A 23,893-nucleotide genomic window follows, 5' to 3' on the forward strand; every position below is an offset into this window, starting at 1 on the left:
ACACTGATGCCCAGGGCTCAAGCAAGAGTTCATGGGGGATTCAGCATTCCGCTCTGCCAGGGGCTTGCTTCAAATATGGATGTGAAGGTCACTGGGCTCCCAATGCCCAAACCCATGGCCTCCTTCCAGGCCATGCCCCACTTTTAAGCACACAGGACATTGGAAGAGTGACTGTCCCATGGCTGGCCCTTCTTCAGCACCTCTACACAGAGGTATGACCAGCCAGGTGGTCCCTTCTCTTGAAATATTGGGGTTCACAGAAGACTGAAGAAGCATAGACTTGAGGACCCCCATCACCCTCGCTGAGCCCAGGATAACTCTCCAGGTAGTGGGTAAGTCCATAACCTTCCTTGTGGACATGGGGGCTACCTATTCTGTCTTGCCTGCCCACTCTGTCTCTGTTTCCTTCCCAGATCTCAATTATGAGGATGGATGGCAACCCTCATGCCCAAACTGAACTGCCAAGCTGGGGCTGTGCCCTGGAGGGACACCCATTCACACACTCTTTTCTGGTCATTCCATCCTATCTGGTTCCTCTCCTAGACAGAAATGCTCTCCAATTATTAGGAGCCACCCTCCAACTACACCTCAAGAATACTACCACCCATCTTCTTCTGCCTCTTATCTTTACCCTCTCTAATTACCTGAAAATACCTACTGTGCCATTGCCCCCTGATCTAGTCAATCCCCAGGTCTGGGATGTCTCCAAGCCAGTCATAGCCTCCCACCACAAGCCAGACTGTATCTAGCTGAAACCCCAAAATAAATTTTCTTTGCATCCCCAATTTCCCATCTCCCAAACCCATAGGGAGGGACTTAAGCCCATCATAGACCAGTTACTTGCTCAGGGACTCCTCATCCCTACTGACTCCCTCTGCAACACTCCCATATTGCTGGTATGCAAACCCTCAGGTGCCTATTGCTTAATTGCCTCTGCCTAATTAATGAAGCCGTTATTCCCATTCATCCTGTGGTTCCCAACTCTTACATTCTTCTTTCTCATATTCCCCCTTTACTTTAAAATCCACTCACTTTACTGTCCTGGATCTTAAAGATGCCTTCTTTACAGTGCCTCCTCATCCTGACTCTTATTACCTTTTTGACTTCACATAGTAAGACCCTATATCTTTTAGGTCTCAACAGCTGACCTGGGCAGTCTTACCTCAAGCTTCAGTGACAGCCTCCACCTCTTTGGGTAAACCTTGGCATAGGACTTAACTGCTTGTTACTTGGGGAATAGCACTCTCTTACAGTTGGATAGAAGCCTTCCCTACCTCCAGGGAAACTGCTGACACCGTCACCTCCATCCTCATTGAGCAGATCATTCCTGGGTTTGGACTTCCCACCTCCATCTAGTTAAACAACAGTCTGGCCTTCACTTCTCAGGTTGTTCAACTAGTCTCCAAAGGCCTTAACATTACTTGGAAGGTCCACATCCCCTACTGACCCCAATCCTTGGGTAAGGCTGAGAGGGCTAACCGCATTCCCGAGGATCATTTCACTAAACTTGCTATTAAATTCAGGCTGTCCTGGCCCAATCTCCTGCCATTGACCCTCACCCAAATTCAGGCATTCCTAGAGCCCCCTCAGACCTGAGCTCCTTTGAGCTACTCTATGGGTGCCCTTTCTTAATTAACTGAAACTTTCCAGTCACTCCTCCTCCCCTTGTGTCCTACCTGCCCTATCTCACACTTCTACACAAATTCCTAAGGGAACACACAGACTGGTGTCTTCTTGTGCCATCTGTTACCTTTATCCCAACACAACCAGGAACTAAATCAGACTCTCTTCAACCAGGTGACACCATCTTACTTCTAAGTCACCTGCAGGTGGCCTGGTTGAATCCAGGGATGTTAAGGCTGACTGCCCAACTGCATCCAGTGGAGGGCAATCACCTCAACCAATAAACTGAGAGAGGGTAGTGACATCCTGTTGCCATGTTGCTTGGATGTAAAAGTGCTATCTATGGTCTGGGATAGAAACTTAATAGAGATTAATGATTAGTAAAAGAAGGAGAGACTTGGCGAGAAATCTTGAGTTTGGTGGGCCCCGGCATGGTGGAAGTCCAGGACTGGACATTTGGAACAGGTGCTTTCTTAAAGCAGGAGACATGATACCAGGGGGAGTGGCCCAAGAGCTTGGCCATTGAGGTAGTAAGTATGACTGTATGGGGTCCCGTCCAGGAAGGTTCCAATGATTGAGGATGTAGCTGTAGAAGTAAGATGGTGTCACCTGGTTGAAGAGAGTCTGATTTAGTTCCTGGTTGTGTTGGGATAAAGGTAACAGATGGCACAAGAAGACACCAGTCTGTGTGTTCCCTTAGGAGTTTGTGTAGAAGTGTGAAATAGGGCAGGTAGGACACAAGGGGAGGAGGAGTGACTGGAAAGTTTCAGTTAATTAAGAAAGGGCACCCATAGAGTAGCTCAAAGGAGCTCAGGTCTGAGGGGGCTCTAGGAATGCCTGAATTTGGGTGAGAGTCAATGGCAGGAGATTGGGCCAGGACAGCCTGAATTTATTAGCAAGTTTGTAAGTGCTGGCCTGATACCTATGGTGGGTGCCCTTATAATTCATGCAAAAAAAATCTTCCTAGATAACCCTTGCTATGAGAATCAAATATACACCAAATTAACTATTTGGAACCCATGCTACCTTAAATGGGCTTCTGGTGTTCATGGTAAATGTTATTATTGTTTTTTTTTCAGGCACCCCTCCGCCTCTATCAGAATATGGAGAATTTACATACAAGTGTTCCCTCAAATTCACATAACCATCCAGGAGCAAGAGAAGGAACTCCAACACCACCTGAATGCTGTGGGCCATCTTAAAGCTGATCCTTTCTCATGGATGGTCCTAATACATCAGGACCTTCAGCTTCTCAATTTATCCAAAGTTAGTAATATTTTAGACTGTTTTCTCTGCACAGGTTTATACCGTACTCTGTTAACTGAGAAACCCATTGATCTTCCTCTCAATACTTCAACTAAACCTCGTGGACCCCCCCCCCCAGCCTTTGAGGAAGTACCTCTTTTTTGTAACTCATCAGGGAATTTCTCCTAATGTTATATTTCCTCTAGTTCAGTACCCTGTGACCAGATCGTTTGAATTTCTTCCCCAACCTTTGCTCCTCTGGGGTTCTTTTCTGGGTGCAATGGTATCATAACAAAAAAATATAAGCCTCAACATGCCCTTTGCTTTTTGTGTTCTTTCCACCTTGGTCCCTCAATTAACTCTGTACAGTGAGGCTGAAATAGCATGGCTTGTTACTATTTTCCTTTCCAGGACAAGAAAGGCATCTTTCTACCAGTAATAGTTGGACTTTCCCTGGACTCCTCATTTGCTGCCTCCAGACTGGGATCAGAAGGACTTGGTTATCCAGTAACTGCTACTCAGAAGCTTGAACAACAACTTTGGAAAATGGTAGAAGCATCTGCTGCCTCTCTTGCTTCCCTACAAAGGCAAATAACATCCATTGCCCAATTTTCATTACAGAACTTTCAAGCCCTAGATCTCCTGACAGAAGACAAAGGAGGAACCTGTCTATTCCGGAAAGAAGGAATACTACTAGTATATCAATGAAACTGGATTGGTCAAAAAGAATGTCAATATACTCCATCATCCAGGTTCACCCAAAAGTGCATAGGTGAAATTGCCACAGTGATCTTCAACCAGATGCTCCTACACCCCTACAGTTGCCTCCCCACAAAACCAATACCCAAGCGACTTCCTTCCCCCAGTGTCCCAAAGCCAGCAGGAAGTAACCATATAAATTTGCCACCCTATATCATCAAAAAGACCAGGCTGTCAGGTTGATGGCTGTGACTTAGGAACAAACCACGGAGCCTGCAAGAGCAAAAGAGACACCAATCAGGCACCGATGAAACAACCTGTCAATCAGCAGGGTCTCTTGGCCAATCCTGGATCTCAGCTAGTCCCCCCTACCAACTCCATTGGGTCAAAAGACTCTAAAAATCCCTTCTTCTTTCCCAAACCCTTCCCTTCCTTCTATAAGCCCCATAAAATTTCAGTCTGACTGAGACCCCATGCAGTTTCTCCTCAGACCTTCTTCCTGTCTGCTCTGTCGGTCTGATAGAGTTCTGCCTGGGAGAGAATCTCAATAAAGCATCATTCAGCAGCTCTTTTAAATCTGCCTCCTTTTGGTTACTGCCATTGCCTGACCTTACAAACAACACAATAATTTTAAAACACTAGATTCTAAAGTGAAAGCATTGGAAGAAAGCACAAGTATACTGATTGCAAATCATAGAGAAAATAATTTCCAAGACATACGAACATAAAAAGAAATATTCAAGTAAGACTATTTTACAAAATTAAGCAAAAATAGAATAAAAATAACAGAAATTGATAGTTTTGCAGGAAATTATGATATATGATATCAGTAGATACAGAAAATCTGATTAGATCATCTAAAGAAGAAATGGATTTGTGGAGAAAGAACCCTTCACACAAAAGTGCTAGCCCATGATGGTACCTTGAGGAATTTTACAAAATGTTTAAAGAGCACAATGTTTATTACAGATCTCAGAGCAAAGAAAATGCTGGAAATCATTCACATTTTAAAAATCATTTAAGAGGAACATTTATTTCCAGACCTATAAACAATTACAAAACAGACACAAATATATACCAAATATATACCTGTATGTATATGAAAATCTTAAATAATAGCAAAAAGTCAAGAAATTGCATTCAAAACCTCCAGGGGTTTAGGATCAGTTTGGACTTAAATTACATGATTATCTAAGAAGCTGAATGAAAATAACTGGACATGATTCAAGAACGATTTATAACACTCAACAAAATATAGATTGAATATCTTCCCTCATTTGATTAAAACATTGTCAATTTTAAATCTCTAAATTATTATTATTCCAAACACAAGGGCACATTTTCTAACACATTCATGTTAGCATATATTATATGTACATGTGTATCTCATATATATACATATGTCTTATATGTATATATCTTATATACATACATATACACAAAAATGATATGAAATATATATATGTATATATCTTCCTGACTAGAGTCAAGAAGATACCTTAAAGATTTTTTTTATACCTATTACTGTTTAATATTGTACTAGATATACTAGTTTTTGGAAATATACAAAAGAAAAAAATGGAAAGATAGAAGTGACAAAAATTGAATGAAATTCTTTCTATTTAATCATTTTCAAATGATCAGTTACATATTTGGGAAACCCAAAACGGTGCCAGTAATGAATATGGGGCCTCCTGTCTGCATGATAAGCATGAGGTCTACCCCTGGGCTACATCCACAGCCTCTTAAATTAATATTTAATAATAAAATACTATTATATTTAAGAACAAAAACATATTAGAACATGTAATAGAAGAGTCAACTCTCTCTCTCTCTCTCTCTCTCTCTATATATATATATATATATATATATATATATATATATATAATTGGATTTCTATAACACTAATAAAATTCCATCTATCAAATAACATCAAATGATATATTCCATATCATTTTTGTTTATACGTATGTATATAAAATGCACATATACATACGATATATGCTAACATAAAGGTGTGAGAATGTAACTGTCTCAAAGACTTTGAAAGATACTTTTATTTACATAGTACAGGAGGTTGAACCCAGAAGAAGTCTTCCACTGAAGTGTATCCCCTTTCCTTTTTATTTTGAGATGGTGTCTTGTTAAATTGCCCAGGCTGCCCTTTAACTTGTGATCCTCCTTCTTCTGCCTCCCAAGTCACTATAATTACAGGTCTTTGTCTGGCTAAAAGATATAAATTTGCCTGTATATGCTCAAAGAAACTATCTTTTAAAGGAAAGAATAATAACCCTAAAAATTACTACAGTAATCACACTGCTCATACAGTTTCAATACTGTAAATATGAAACTGTCATATTTATATGGATAAAAAATAAATAAATGTTTTGGTGTTCTGTGGTTATTAACTGAATGAAACAATTTATAGATAACAGGTAAATTAAATAAAAATTATGAATTTGTAAATGAGAATTGCAAATTTACATCCAAAATGTATTTTATCCTTAAAAATTTTATATTATATATATGTGTGTGTATGTATGTATGTACCTTTAGCATATGAATTATTTTCTTGTAAAGTTTTTAATAGCAAAAATCAAGAAGCGGATCAAAGACTATCAGAAACATAATAAAATAGTCACAAGTCAACATGAACAGGACCTGGTTGATTAAAAAAACAAAACAAAAATTTTCCTCTTCTCAATAGAGGATGTTATAATACATAAAATAAACTTTTATGAGTTGTTTATAAATACATTTTTTTTGCAAATTTCTAAAGTTTTATTATGCATAAAACACATAATTTTAAATTCATAGATACACAGTAATACTAAGAGAAAATATAAATATATGACTTTAAAAGAAATATGAAATAATTCATCATTTTAAGATGGTAAATATAATAAGCAATGTGAAATATTTTTCTTTATATATATTTTTTTGTACCTTAGGGTAATCAGATGGAGGATGGGAAGCCTATTATAAAAGCATAAAAGTATTTTAGAAAATTAAGCTTAACATATTTCAATCTCTTAAGAACTGGTGGCTTGGGAAAATAATCACCAGTGCTTTCTAATATCACAAAAGGGAGACAAAAAAACATTATGCTCTATATAATGAAAGTATATAAAAAACATCTTTGAGAAATAATTGCCAAAACATCACTCTTGGATTTTATCTAGTCTCTAGATTGAACTACTGATTTATAGGAAATTCACAGGAAGAGAGGAATAGGTCAAATGTCACCACAGGAATAAAAAAAAAAAAATCAAAATCAGACTGCTGAAAACACAGTAAAAAATAAGATTTCTATTGTAAATGCACATTGAGAAAAAACTTAAAGATAAGAAAACATATAGGAAACCTTAATAACCAATTAATATGCAAAGCTATTTTATTTTCTTTCTTACCATAATTAATACGGGATGATAGTGAATGCTCTGTGTGAACAAACTTTAGATGTAACAATGGTTTTGTGGCCAGAGTTGAAAAAAATTATTTAAAATATTGGTAAAATGTTTAACAATTATACAGTATTAAAAATACATTCCAAAACTGTCTGTGATGAAAGCAAATGTGGATGTAAGGTTTTCTATATCATGGTAATTGTTGAGAATCAGTGATTGATACATGAGTATTCATTATACCATCCTATTTTGCATATGTTTGAAATTTACCATAATAAATGCAAGAAAGAAAAACAAAAATTCCATAACATAAATATTTCTATAACAATAATAAAATTCTATTTATCAAATAACATTTTGCATTACCACTATTTTTTAGTTCCTACTGTTATACATATTCTAAAGTCACAGAATAAATATTATTAATGTATAATATTCAGAAAATATTACTTTTGTAAAATGTCTATGAGATTATTTTAAGCCAAATTTAAGGCTTGGGAATTAGACAATCTATTAAACTTTGGAAAGATTTAGTATCATTTGACACTCTATAAAATACCAGTTGAACTTTGTTCTACCTGGCCAGATGCACAGTACTTGAGGAGAAGGGGATAAGTTGGCTGGTGGGAAGTGTTACTGGATCAAATTAAATGGTGAAAACTCAGAAAAAAAAAGATGTAGGACAAATTCATCCTTTAGATAATGCTTTTAAATATTTTAGTTTGTGTTTGTTTTTATTTTAAACCAATTGAAAATACAATTCTTGTTTTTCTAAATATCTCATCATATTCCCTTCAAAGAGCACTTGTTCTCTTTAACTTTGTTATAACTTCACTAAAAAGGAAGCCATATTATCTGTAATAATTTTCTATTTTTAATTTTCAGTTCTATGTATACACCTAAAAATTATTTTATCATCCTGTGTAAACATAGATATGGTATATTTTAGAAGCAAAATTTTATCACAAGTGTATAAAATACCTAAAATATATTGATTGGGTTTGGGGACACATTTGTAACTTTTAGAACATCAGGAGCACATAATTTTTCTTCTTTAAGTAAAACTCATTACAAGATCTTTAGAGAAATAGAGAAGCCAAATATTAATTAAAGGCTTTACTTTATAACTCTGGTGAGTTACAACTTCAATCTAGATAAGAATATTAAATTTAACTGTCTTTAAGATTACCGCAGTAATATATATGATATATTATTTGGCCACCTTAATGAACATCTTATCATTTAAGGAGTGAAATAAAAGTCATTCTAATTTATTTGTAAGACTATAATAAAACAGGTTCTGCATGAAATTAGGTAGAAATTGGAGTTGTAAATTTTGGCCATGTCAAAAAAAACCCACAAACAAATGCAACATTTTTATTGCAGAATACTGCTAGAGACACATTAAAAAGTATGGAATTATCAAAATTTACCTCAAGCAAAAATAGTACCTGTGTTACATAAACCTGAACTTAATGGCTGTATAATATTGGTGTCAAACCATTATGCCTAAGATATGCATATTGCTGTGTTAATATACTCAGTTGTTAAGATATTTAAAGATTTTGATTTTCAAGTTTTGATAAAATTAAATATATAAAAAGTTTCAGTGAGTGCATGAGCATTTCTGATATTTACAGAAAGTAAAATTATTTAAATTTAAAATATCTTTCCAAAGATTAATATCAGAGATGAGAAAACTAGCTACTCCACTATTATGTGTCTATCTATTATGTGTCTATCTTTGGGGTAGTATACAAAATAAATACTTTCTGAAAAAACATCAAAAATATATGAAAGACCAATGAACAGTTCCCATTTATAAATAAAAGAGCTATCTAAATATTTATAAATGTTTCTAAATAACATAGACATTAATGCCTACCTTGATTGCTAAAGTGAGCATTAAATGCAGAATATTAAGAGATTAAAAAAATAAGAATCAATTTATATGTAATTTTAATCAAAAGTATAGTATCCCAAAATAAATGCCTGTTTTTGGAATACTGCTTAAAGATTTTGTATGGAACTATGTCAGTATATATTCTAGCTTTTTATGTAAGTAGGAGAATTTCTGTAGTGATGCAAGTTTCTACCGTAAGGGAATTAATGTTGTTTTTTTATTTACAATATCACCAACTGTACATACATTTAAAATTTTAAGCAACCATGACAGAAAAAGCAGGAAGAAGTGGATTTATTGCAGTTTATTTATTATAAACTATTATGATATTTATCTTTTATTTATAATTGATTTACTGTTTTGCCATTATTATTATAACTATATTTATCATTATTATTTATATTAGTTCACTGTATCTTTGACAGATATCTAAGAAAAACAACTTAAAAGAGGAAAGGCTTATTTATGCTCACAGTTTCAGGGGTTTCACTTCATGCTCTGACAGCTGTATTGCTTTGGGCCTGAGAAAAAGCATGGTGGAAGGATGTGCTGGAAGAATGCTGCTCAGCTCAGCCAGGAAAGAATGAGATAGGAGAAGGGGACTGACTGAAGACAAGTTATAATCCTCCAAATCACACCCACAAGGATCTACTCCCTCACACCAGGTCCTGCTTCTCACAGCCTCCACAACCTTCCAGCAGTTCACTGAACTATCAATGTATTAATCTACTGATGAAGTCAGAGCCCTAATGAGCTAATCTTTTTCCAAGAGCCATTCCTCTGAATATTGCTGCAGTTGGAACTTTTAACATAAGAGAAATTGGGAGACACCTCAAATCCAAACCATGACATTATTATGTTTCTGCTACAATTATATTATAAGATAGAGTATTCACTTGAATGTTGAATATCCAAGAGGGAAAAATTAAAAGAAGATTCTTGAAATCAACAAGTAGATTCTATAGTTATTGTTATGGTTCTGATGTGAGGTGGACCCCAAAAGTTCATGTTGAAGACAATGCAAGAAGGTTAAGAGGTGAAACGATTGGTTATGAGAAGCTTAACTCAGTCAATTAATCCCCTGATGGGATTAACTAAGTGGTAACAGAAAGAAGGTGGGATGTGGCTAGAGAAGTAGATCATTGCAGGAGTGATTTGGGGTATATATTTTGTATCTGACAAGTGGAGTCTCTCTCTTTGGTCTTCCTGGTGTCATGTTCCCAGTTGTTTTTCTTCACCACACTTTTCCACCACGATGTTCTGCCTCCTTCTGCCCCAGAGCAATGAAGTTGGCTATTGATGGACTGAGACCTCCTATACTGAGCCTCCAAATAAACTTTTCCACTTCTAAAATTGTTCTTGTTAGTTGTTTTGATTACAGCAATGAAAAAGCTTACTAAAACAGTTACTTGAACTAAGAAGCTATTATTAGTTGATGCAATGAACAGAGTAGAAAGTGACCTCCAAAATATCCGCCTTGATTTATACTTTTGTATAATCACCTCTTCTTAATGTTGGAAGGACCTGTGACTTGCATCTAGGCAATAGAACATGGCAAAGCTATGCCACTGCTGTGACTGCATTAGATAACACTCCATGTTGCTGGCTGATGTACCCTTTCTCTCTGTAAGGTTGGCTTTGAAGAATAAAGCTGCCAGTATTCATACAGCTAAAAGGAAATGAATTCTAACACCCTCATGGAGCTAGGAAGCAGCTTTTTTCCTACATGAGCATCCAGCAATAAAGCAACTGTGAAGACACATAGATTTTAACCTTGTGAAACCTTAAACAAATAAGCCAACTAATCCTTCCTTGGATTCTTAACCCACATAAAATGTGAGTTACAATATGTGAATCATTTTAAGCTGCTAAGATTTTTATAATCCATTATGCCATGTGTAAACAAATGTATATAGTCAGAAATAATATCAGCAAATAGAGTCTTAGAATAAAGCTAACATTGTTTTCCTGGCAAGAAAGAGTCCTGTTACTCAATATGTGTTCACCAAAGAGAGATTGAAAAATGTAGACAAGGAGTAAAAAGGAGAAGGTACACTAAGTGATGCGGGTCTGGAGTTAGGTGTCTAAATGGCTCAGGAAGTGAATGGTAATATATTTACTGTAACATTCAAATTACACACTTTGTAAATTAGGTTTCACATTACTGTTGCTTCTAAGAAGCCTTGTTTTGTGTAATTTAAATGTGAAGGTGCCTCAAATAGTAGTGGACTAAGATCATTCAGCAGAGGCTCTTGTATGCTTATAATATAAAAAAAAGAAATATATGTCTATAAAATGGTGATGAGTCTGGATCATGATTTATCAACATAAGTTCCTTAGAAATGAAGCAGGGAATTGGAGAACCTAACTAAAAAGCCAATCATTAAACCCTAATGCAGACCTACAGAAAGAAAAGAGGTGGATGGTACAGAGGAGACTTACTGGAGGATCCTGAGCAAGGAAGCCATTGATGTCCCCAAGCCAGATTCTTGTGTTCTTGCTTGAGAAGACTTGTGGCAAGACAGAAGACTTATGTAAAATAACAGGAAAGTTACTTTTTAGAAGGGATAGAAAAGAGGAAAAGGGGACATTATCAAGTGAGAGAGTGGATCCTCTCAGACAGGACAATGACCCTCACCAAGTCAGGGGGTTTTAAGGATTTTGGGGTCTCATTGTTCCTGCCTCAATTTATAATAACCCCTTAATATGCTTGTTACCCTTTGAGGGAGAGTCTGAGATGTCCTTATTGCCAGGGTGATTGGGTAGTTGTGACATATATAGTTTCAGTGATAAGGGAGGGTCCTAACAGCTTGCTTAGAAGAGTAATGATGACATGGTCAAGAAACAGTGGTTTTCTTGAGAGGATATAATTAATTATTTCAGGAGGAAGTTTTGAAATACCAGGCCCCCCATCTTCTTCTGATAAAGCTCTTCATGGCTTTCAGTCTCCTTTCCTTATCATTTCCTGCTCACTAGCTACTAACATGAATATTCTGGGTACTAAAAAACTGGGCTTTACCAAAGTCTTCTGGAGATTTGAATGACTAGTCTATAGTCTGAGAATCAAAGCAATACACTTGTTTTTTAATGATATTTACCGATTTGGTAAAAACTAGAGGAATCACCAAGTCAGGGGGTTTTAGGGATTTGGGGGTCTCATTGTTCCTGCCTCAATTTATAATAACCCCTTGCTCTTGCTTCCCTAAACCACAAATCTAGAGATAATTTGGTAATATTGGTGAATAAAAATATCAGTAAAACTAAACAGGATAAAGTTGTGGAGAGAGAACATTGGGTAGAAGAATACCAGAGAAAAGAGGCTGAGGCAAATATGATCTAAAAGCAGTGATAGGATCTAAAGTACAATCTAAAGTATTATCTAAAAGCACAAACCCTACATGTGCAAATGTGTATGCTGGATTGGAAAGTTAAATGTTTGTGCTTGTGTGTGCTTGCTCATGCATGCATATGCACATGTGAATGCATGTGTTTTTAGGATAAGATTTGCAGGACTTTCACCAGATCTGCCTCTGTTCCAAGTAACGGTGGCAAGAAACATGGCTCTATCAGTGTTTTTAAAACAGGAATGTTCATATTCAGGTTTGCTACTTTTAAGGACAGTAGCTTGTTTTATTTCGAATCAATTATTTTAAAATTATAACAAGAGAGTACACAGAAAATTACTTCAAATAAAGAATAAATTTTTACTCTCACAAAAATCCCACCTGTGGTGACTAGAAAGTTAAGCTTCAGAAAAATCATTGCAATTTATAACCAAAGAAAAGAAAGTTTACAAAAGTCATGGATTCTGTAAAGGCCAGAAATAGGACAAAAGCCCCAAAAAAGTGTATTGTAGAAAGACCAATACAGGGAAAAAAAGACATTTGTCAGCGTGAATCAGATTTGTTCAGGCACCATTTTTCAAGGCTTAGCTTGTATCCATTAAATACATAGAAAAAGGGTGAAACAGAGTATAAAGAAGCCATATTAATTAAAATATGTTTAGAAACTCTAAGAAAGTCACTTTTAAGACATAATATCACTACATCAGAGGAAATAAAATATATTAATTGAGTTTTCATGTAATCAACAGGAATTAATCCCAGAACATGGGCAGAGAAAGAGCATTATGAGAAATGGTGGGTTTTGAGTCATCTAAAATCCACTCAGAATCTCCAATAATATCAAAATGACTGCATAGCTAAAACACAAATAACCATAATTACCCCCACTATTGTTTTATATTCAAAAATATATATTTAAAAATGGTTCATGGATAGTAAACCCAAACTCAAGTATTCCAAATATTGAAGAATGATGGAAATCACAAAAAATAGAACTTTTTTTCTTTACTTTTCCAAAAGTTAGACTTGAAAAATCAGTAGTGTGGCTTTCTTACAATCTGAATACGAAGAATTTGCAAACACCAACCAGAATCTAATTACTGGGTTCCATTACAACTCTTCTAAAAATGGAAAGTATCAGTATAACTTAAAGAAATGTATTCTTACATTCAATAAGAAAAAATATGTAAAAAAAAAGAAGGCAGTCCAAAATGCAAATCACATGTGCATCTTAATTTCCCATAATTTTACTTTCAATGATAGCTAATGACATGCAAATTTAAGGGGTCATAAAATATTTTAGAAAATATAATTGATAATATTATTACTATTAAGTCTATTAAGTTGTGAAATTCTAAAAAATAACATCCACTGAGGTTATATCAGGAATATGACTTTGTTCTTTAGCAATTCAGAGTTAAGAAATCACCTAGTGGGTTCAATATGCAGAAATGAAAACAAATAGAATACTCTTTCTGTTAATGAGTTGTTAACAAAGAGGTGGAGTCAGAGATCACACCACAGATGGTTAAATTTGGATAACTAGCTGAATTAATAAACTGGAAGTGTATACTTAAAAATCTTGGAGCTGCTTATCTACATCTGAGATTTTTCCCTTAGACCAAAGCTTCAGGTCCTATCTCACTCAATCTTAATGTCTGCCTGGCTTTCTAAATTTGAGCTTATGGATAAAATTAGCTCAAATAAATTAATAAGCTCCAAAATAATATCCATATGTAGTTTTTTGCGTTTTAGCTATATTTATATATGATCATCTAAAATAATATATAGTTATCTCTAATAATTATGTTATATTTTATAAATTATATATCATAAAATAAATGATATATCTTCAAAAAATTATGTGTTCTATAACTATATACATAATTATATTATATAATTATATATGTAATTATTTAAAGGATATACAATTTATTTTAAATCATATGTATAATATTTATTTTAAATTAAATAAATTATGTATATATATATTTGAGTTTAGGATTATCTTAAGGCCAATATACAATTTGATTTAAATTATATATATTATATTTATTTTAATTACATATATATAGTATGTAGATAATAAATTATGTACATAATTATATATTATATAGAGAGAATTTTTTAGTTCTCAGTTAATTTTCTAAGCAACAATTCAATAGATATCATTATTATTTGACATAAATTTAAATTTGACCCGAATTTTTAAATCATTGATTCAAAAAACATCAGAGATAATAGTGAAAATGATTAGGGGGATAAGATTATACCTAAGATAATGTATTACCATATTACCAGAGATTGTTTTGTGACCTCTATTCTTGATTCTTTTCATTAAAGGATTTCAAGCAAGACAAGGAACTTAGTAATCATATACAAAAGTTGATTAAACAAGATTCTTAAAGTGCAAGAAATAAAATAAAGAATCAATAAATGAGATGTATTGAAACTAAAAAGCTTGTTCTCTGCAAAATAAACAATCAATGAGGTGAAGAGAGAGCCTATATTTGGAGAACAAATTTTTGCCACATGCATATCAGATAGGGCACTAATCTCCAGGATACATAAAGAACTCAAAAAACTTAATACCAAAAAAACCCAAATAACCCAATCAATAAATAGGCTAAGGACCTAAACAAATACTTCTCAGAAGAAGAAATACAATCGATCAACAAATGTATGAAAAAAAAATGTTCAATATCTCTAGTAATTACAGAAATGCAATTCAAAACTACATTAAGATTTCATCTCACTCCAGTCAGAATGGTAATTATCAAAAATATAAGCAACAGTAAGTGTTAGCAAGGATGTGAGGAAAAAAGATGAATTCATACATTGCTAGTGGGACTACAAACTGGTGCAACCAATCTGGAAAGCAGTAAGGAGATTTCTTAGAAAACTTGGAATGGAACCACCATTTTACCTAGCTCTCCCACTACTTGGTCTATATCCTAAAGCCTTAAAAACAGCATACTACAGTAACACAGCCACTTCAATGCTTATAGCAGCTCAATTCACAATTGCTAAACTGTGGAAGCAACCCAGATGCCCTTCAATAGATGAATGTATAAAGAAATTGTGGTATATATACATAATAGAATATTACTCAGCATTAAAAGAGAATAAAATTGTGGCAAATGAGTGGAGTTGCTAACCAAGATAAGCCAATCCCCCCCAAAACAAAACCTGAATAATCTGATAAATGGATAATGACCCTTAATGTGGGGGGGGGCATGGGGAGAATGGAAAAAAAAAACTTTAATTATGCAAAGAGGAGGAAGGGAATGGGGGGGTGGAGGTAGGAAAGATGGTGGAATGAGATGAACATCATTACCCTAGGTACATGTATGACTGCACATGTGGTGCACATCTATATAGTGAACAACCAGAAAAATGAAAAGTTGTGCTCCATTTGGGTACAATGAATCAAAATGCATTCTGCTATCATGTATAACTAGGACAAATTTTAAAAATTAAAAAATATATATATATAATTCCTCAATTATGAGAGAGAGAGAGAGAGAGAGAGAGAGAGAGAGAGAGAGAGAGAGAGAGAGAGAGAAAGAGAGAGAAAGAAATCTCTATTAAAAGAGAAAGAAGAAAGGGGCAGGGGGGAGTGTTCTTCCAGGAAGAGTAAATCCTCCCAGAAAAGAGAGTAACACCTCACTTCTTTGTGTCCTGACTTTTATTTCACGTAGGAGGGTGATTGTTAGAAAATCTCACCAAAGTATCACTTCTGTTTTCTAAAAGAGTAAATTACATAACTAGACCTGAGGGCATTCCTGGTCTAGCCTGGCTGACAGGTTCTAATTGGAACTAACTGAAATTGGTTTTTACAGAATATATGGTCAGTGAGCTAGTCTTATTCATCCTGCTTTCCTAGATTTGCATATTTCTACGTGTGTGTGTGTGTGTGTGTGTGTGTGTGTGTGTGTGTGTGTGTGTGTAGGATCTTGATTAAGAGATGTGCTAGTAATTAGGCCTTTTTGAGCAACATATATTTGTCCTCCCCTGAATTTATCTTTCTCTTGTTGTAAGAAGAATAGTTTGGGGGATCTACTGTTTAGTCTAACCACTACTTAACAAAACATAAAATAATATTTAGGAACAAGAAATAAATATTTTCTATCAACCTTTTTTGAAGTAATTCACTGCAGGTCTAAATAAGTAAATAAGACAAAACAAAATCAGGTTTAAGGATTAAAAGAAAAGACATAAAATATTATCACCAATAGATTGTCTCCATAGAAAAATGAAGACAGATTTGTGCATGTTTGTAGGATGTGGGCTTAATATTTAAAAACTGATTAGAATTTAGTACTGCCACATAGGAGTTTTTATAAGATTTGTTATGCATACCAGAGACACAATAATTCTATGGCTAATTGTTCTTAGTAAAAAAAAAATGCTAGATTTTTATTTTTGTTCTGATTGATTTCCATAGATAATGAAGGTCTCAACTCTAGCCATTCTTGTTTCTGTGTGAGCTCTGGGCAATTTTTTCCTATAATATTTTGCATAGTTCAATCCTTTTCTATGAATAGTTTTCTCACAAGCATGTGCTGTTCTATCATTTGAATATTAAAACAACCCTCTGTGAGTATTCCCATCTCTGCCTCTACAGGCTGTATCTTCTCCAGTATTCTATTTGGTCAATTCCAGATACCATGCTTACCTTAACTCTCAGTCCATTTTTCTTTATTCAGAGACTTTTAATTATGCCTGAGTTCCCCCCCCCCTATACAACCTATTAATTTTATCCAGTAATTTGGAAAACTTTGTTTTATTTAGTTTTTTTACATCAAAGTTTATCATTCATAATCTGATTTCCAGTGGTTGAAAGACTTCTTAAAAAATATTTATCCAGTTTTAGATGAAAAGATATACATGACCCCTTTTATGCTATCTTAGCTACAAGCAGAACTCAATCTCTTGCAGTCTTTCTCAATGCATGCCCAGCCCTGTCTCCAGTTAAGACCCTGGAGTAAGATAACTGTGCTTCTCTTCGTAAAAAACTATTTTCTCTGATTCTCTGCTTATTATATTATAATCAATGAATCAGTCCTCAGCTATCCTAGCTAAGCAAGATCACTTCCACCTGTGTTTTCTGAGAAAAGATCAGGATCATAATCAGTGATCACAGGTTGATAACTAGTTCTATGTTCTATTTTATTTCTTCCCTCTCAGCTTAAAATTCTGAACTTGTGTAGTGCCTGAAAATAGTTGCTTATTGTTTTATAGTTGTTTTCAGATGGAGGGAGAAACCTGTACCACTTATTCTGATATGGTCAGAAGCATTTTTTCACACATTTACTCAAAAAACATCTCTACCTAGCTTTCAAATACTCTCAGTTCTGCTTCTTTCCTACCACAGGTACTGGACAACATCAGTATCAATATGTTTTGATGGTTCCTTAATAATTTATCACAAATAAATTATGACACATTCTGGGACTCAGTACTGACTGTTTTTGTACTTTTCCTTTATATGTAATCTTATCATGTCATAACAGGCTTTATTAATTTGTATTCATATACTCATTTCTCAGACACTGAATATATAGTTTTGTGTACCTTTGTACTTGAGTTTCCCAGTTGGATATATAGTGAACATGCAAACTGAAAAAATCTGAAGAGATTTTTTAATGTCTTCAATTTACCTCTAACCAACCTAACAAACAAAAACAACAGAGTTCCAAAATTTACTTCTTCCAATATCACCATTCATCTTTGCATAAGCTACCTATTCTTTCCTACTTTCATTATTACAATTGCTAACTATTTCCCTTGCTTCTACTCATTGCAAACAGTATGAAACATGGGACTTTTAAAGTATGTGTGAGCCCATTGCAGTGGCACACACCTGTAATTCTAGCAGCTTGGGAGGTTGAGACAGGAGCATCATGAGTTTAAAGTCAGCCTCAGGGGAAAAAAACAAAACAAAACAAAAAAAACCTAAGCAATTCAATGAGACCTTCTCTCTTAATAAAATATAACATAGGGCTGGGGATGTGGCACAGTGGTTGAGTGCCCCTAAGTTCAATCCGCAGTACCCACTTCCCCAAACAAAGTATTTGGGAGACGATGTTAGTTTTCTGCACAAATCCCTCCTAATGGCTACGCATCTCACTGAAAGTAAATATCAGTCCTTTTTCTGGACCATAAAACTCTGCATGGCTTATACCATTCTTACCTCTACTAGTTGTTTCCTTTACTCACTCAGCTATGGCAACACTAGTAATTTTGTTCTTCTGAAACAATGACATCTTCTTTATTAAGTCCTTTCTTCTTCTCTCTGCCATTAATAACTTCCTGTGTAAATATAATATGGGTCATGGCCTCAATTTCTGGTTGTCAGTATTAAAGTTTATCCCATCAATAAATACTTACCCAATACATTAAACATTAATTTACAGCACTGCACATCTTTTTTAACATGCTTGATTTTTCTCATAGTACTTTATCTCATTTATTACATATTTATGCTTATTTCTTTATTAATATTCTCTTCTTAATAGTAAATATATGTAGACAGATATTTTTTCTCCAATGTTTACTGTTATATTCCCAGCATTCTGGACACTGTCTGGCATTTGGCAGACATGTTATGAATGTTTAATTAATTGATGGGTAAGTAAATGAAAAATGATCATTTTATCCTCTTAGTCCACAAAAAATGTTTATCATAACTTATTTTTGTAGAAATGTAATTGGTTACTACTATATGTGAGTAAAATAAATAAAAAAGTTTAAAACAGTCACACCAGAAAAGATCTATATCCACTGACAAAGATAGAATGCTACAATAATTAATTAAGAATCCTGAAATGTCTTTTTATAAAGTATTCTTGTCCTTAAATACAACAGTGTTGGTAAATCAAAAAATGTTTGTTGAGTAACTTCTATATTCGAGGAATTATGTTGCTTTCTGGCAATAGGATATAGGCACAATTTAAATACTTATCCTCAAGAAAGGTACCTACCATCTTATTGAAAAGTCAGTAAAAATATTTTTAGGTAACAATCAGTATTATTGATACCACCAGTTATTGGTGACAAGTTCTGCTTCCTCAGATGTTGAAGTTTGAACATTAGAGAAGCACGCCAAGGCAAGCATATAAAGCAGGATTGATGTAAAAAGGAATAACATAGACTTCTTCCTGGTGGGAGAAGGAAGCCATAGTTGGTATTCTGGTATCCCCAGAAGCAAGGTGTTCTGCCCTTTTTATATGTCCTAGACTTCCTTTCTCTCCTGCCCTCTTCTCCTTATTTTTCTCCTTCCTATGTATGTTACAAGGCACAGGAATAATGCTTGGTGGAATGGCCAAAAATGGAAAACAGGTGGGCTAAAAGGGGAAGAGCCAGATGAAGCAGCCCAGGACACATCAATTAACAACTTTATAGTTCCCTGTAGGGAGGGGCAATTCCTGGGACTTGTTACCTTACTTAGCAAGAGGTTGAAGCAGGGACAGGTGCTTGATAAGGGTGGAGAAAGGGCTCTGAATGAATTAACATTTCAATCCCTCAGGAGATAGTCTCCAACTTCCGGGACTCACTCAAAGTTGGCCTGACTCATGTGACTTGACTTGATTTACCTATCTATACTGAGTGCCTGTCTAATTCTGGCTTCATTCCTTCCTCTAATTTTAGGAACCCCTTACTGCTGTAAGGAAGTGGGATAATGACTGTTCTGGCTTCTTTGAGCTGGAAGCAGGCAGTGTGGGGCAAGCAGTTTTTGAGTTCCCTTTTAGAAGTCAGATCTAATTGAAGTATAGTTGGGGGAGAACAGACATCATCCGGGATGGGTGCTTATGAGAGAGAAACAAAAAACATGAGTACTGAATAAACGTTACAGCATGTGGGACATGTCAAGGTGTACCATCAAGATGATAGCACTCAATATTCTCTCTCCAGAAGGGTGAGGGCTGAAAAATTGTCCCCATAATAAGGCCAGAGTGGACAAGACCTTTATTTGGGAATGTAAATTTTTAATGTCTCCAGAGTTATCATGAATGTAAACACAAAATGTTACAGATGTCCATCCCCATAAGATGTAGTTAGGCTACTTAATGTCATCTGATCTTGTAAAGCCTTTCTATTGGTATGACCTCTGTGTCTAGTAGAGAAAGCTTTATTTCTATTACTCAGATAATCATGTTAGCAAATACTAATCATATTTGTGTAGGAGGTGAGGAAGATCTGTAGGCCTTAAGCTGACTAAAAACTTCTGACTTGGCTGTTTCCCTTGATAATTATTAGGCATTCCTTTCTAAGATTTTTCTCTTTTGTAGCCTCCAGTCTTACTTATTTTGGGGGACAAACACAAATATATATCTTAACATTTAAATGCTCAGGAATGGCTGTGTTTTGGTTTTAACTGTTTTTTCTAGGTTTTTAAGCAGTCAAACTGATTTTGTTCCTATCTATTGTTAAGAGTCAGCTGAGTTCCCATGGGTGTCACTCTTGCACCAACTTGGAAGCAGCTTCTTAGTTCTGCTAGTGTCATTTGTACTAGGATGGGTCCAGGTCTTGCTTGACCATGTGGCTTCCCTTGGAAGTATGAGGGATGTCTCCCTTTTCCAATGACCCTCCTCTTTATAGCAAGGCATTGATTGGCTTTCTGTTCTCCAGGGGTCTCATTAATCTCCCTGACCAGGAGGTTATGTGGCCCAGAGTTGCAAAGCTCTTTAGAGAAGCTTCCTGTTCCCTGGATTCATACTGACTTTGAGGGCAAGAGCTAAATATTGGTCTTCTTGACCTTTTAATTTAACTTTAATTTTTAAGTATTGATCTTAAGCATCTAGCAAATCAGTCTCACCAGAATTAAATTAAGAGTACTGGGCTTTAACTTTAATGTCTATAACTTTACAGTAATTTACCCTTTTTATTAATTGGGGTCTGTACTATTTTATCTGTCCTGTAGGTGATGGCTTATTACCTTAAATTAACCCAGGTTGTGTGTTCTTAAAGCAATACCTCTGCAAAATATTAACAGGCAAACTTTATGCAGTTCAAAGGGAAATACGAAATAAAATTAACAAAAGTAAAAACATACTTAGTTTATGTGATAACTATCTTGAATTTTGACTAAGTTATATATTATACCCCCTGTTTGAGATCCTAGTAATCTTAAAAACAAAAATTAATCTTTTGAACATAATATTAAATAAACTGAAGTCTGGCCTTCTTTGGAGTCATTATGATATGTATTAAGATGAGAAGCAGAGCCTTGTTTCAGTTAAGGTGGGGTTCTTCATAAATCTTAAGTACAGTATTCTAGTTCTGAAGCTGGTCTTTGCTTCTTAAGTATCATTATACAAAGTTTACACATATTGTTGCTCATTCCATGTCACAGAAATATTAGTTAACACAATATAACATTACATTTAAAACATTAATTAAAGAAAGGCTGAGAACTTTTAATCATTTGTGGAAAAGAAGAAAAATGATTTTGTGTTTTACATAGATTAGGCTCTCATTAATTTAAAATACATTTAAATTGTACCTCAATATAAAACATAACATAAAACTTTATATATCTTACTAATATAGGTCCAGTTATAGAACATTAAATGATATAAATAAATCTCCAATATGTTATACTTAGAAGCCTAAAATTACCATACAACTTTAGTTTGGAGAACAACAGCTTGATATAATGCTGTATTAAAGCTTCTACCTTAAAGACTTGTATACCTGGAAGATATGAACACATTTAATATACAAAGAAGAGTAATAGTATCAAAATTATATTGATGTTTTTATATTAACCAAGTTTACCTTGTAATAAAATAATATAGTACAATGCTCTAAAATAACGGTCGTTGTTTAACAAGTTGTTGTTTAATTTCTTCAAGATTACTCTCTCTATAAAAACAAAACTTAATAAACAATGTTATGGGTAAATTAATGTTTTAAGAAATTTTTATCCTTTTAACACATAGATTAAATTTTGGCTTATATCAATACAATGACATTTGACCTTGGGGGGGGGAATCCTTAAATATCTTTGACTGATCGTTTTACATATATATAAAACCAATTTATTCAGGCCTTCTTTATCACTCAAACCTTCTTATTTACTTCATCACATAAAAATTTTCCTATAAAGAAACACTTTCTTTTCCTTCTATTAATATGGTTTCCATACCTAGAATCTTCTAATTCCTTCTTTCCATCTGTTAACCCTCTTTTTTTCTGTTTATATTCTGAAACAATCCTTATAAATTTCTGAATTTAGACAAATAATTTCATTTTGATAAAAAGTAATGTTTTATATTACTTACAGTACTCTTAATTGGAATAGTTAAAAATTTGGGTCCTTTGTATATAGAAATCTTCTATAAACCTTTGTATATAGAATTACATCTGTTTATCATTTTATGAAAACACAATGTTTAAGTATATAGAATTATACCTGTTGGGACTTTAAATTCTTAGTAACCTTTTTCAGTGATGACAAAGCAACTTTAAACTCTTTATTTCTTCATTTACCAATTTATAAAATCATTAATAATGTTACCCAATGGAATTCAAGGAGTTAAGAGTACTTGATGGTGTATTTAGCAGTTAGCGTTTTAAACTTGTAAATCAATCAGATGTCTAACAAACAAAATTATTCATAAATATAAGTAATCCATGTCAAATCTCCTATACTTATTTTATCAAAAAATCGGACAAAAGAAGCAGACCAAATATTGTCAAAGTTTTAAATCTACAGTTTTGTTTAGAGATGTGCCTATTTTTGACAACTACATATAAAAATAAACATATAATACAACTTATAAAAGCACTATTAAAATAAAAATGAACATCAATCTTTCAATACAATAAGAAAATCTATAGAGGTTTGGTTAGTTGAAAGATGCTGAAAATGTTTCATAAGCTTCTGAGTCTTACACAGTGGAAAATGACTAACAATGATGCCTTGTTAGGTTTGTGTATTATAAATGGCATAAGAAAATATTGATGTCTATTCCTTTAACAATGATGTTGTTTTCACATAAGATCCATGTAAAATTACCTGTATTTGAAATGGCTTATTTCTTCCTTCAAATGTCAGGTTATTAAATTTCTTTTTTATTTCTCTATGGAAGAGTCTGATTTTCCATTGTGTAAAAATGTCACAGAACAGCTGTGACCTTATGTTTGGAGATGACTGGCACAGTGAAGTGTTGAGCAAGTAAAATGCCATTTTCTCATGAAGGGAGCTGCTTCTATCACATTAATCACTTGTTTATAATCACTCACACAGGTGTAGACTGTTGAATACATGCTAACTAAAAAAGTTACTATCTACCATAATGGTCTCCATTACCTGCAAATTAGAAAACAAATTGAAGATGTAGTTAGGTCACCATATGTCACAGAAAATGAAAGAGCTACATTATTCCCATCAGTAGAACTACAGGCTAATTCTTTTTTTTTTTTTTTTTTTTTTTATATTTTCCCCAGTCTTTCACTTTCTACTTATTTCTTGGTTTATACATAAATTATCTTTCTTATAGACAGAATATTATGGTTCTTTTTTTCTTTATCTATTTTGAAAATGTCTAATGTTAATTGAAGTGTCCAATTATTTAATATTTAGTGCAGGCAATAAAAATACATTTTCTAGCTTGGCTCCACAGTTTAGCTATTGTGGATTGTGCTGCTATAAACACTGATGC

Source organism: Ictidomys tridecemlineatus, chromosome 6 (genome assembly GCF_052094955.1).
Source record: "Ictidomys tridecemlineatus isolate mIctTri1 chromosome 6, mIctTri1.hap1, whole genome shotgun sequence".
Classification (NCBI taxonomy): Eukaryota; Metazoa; Chordata; class Mammalia; order Rodentia; family Sciuridae; genus Ictidomys; species Ictidomys tridecemlineatus.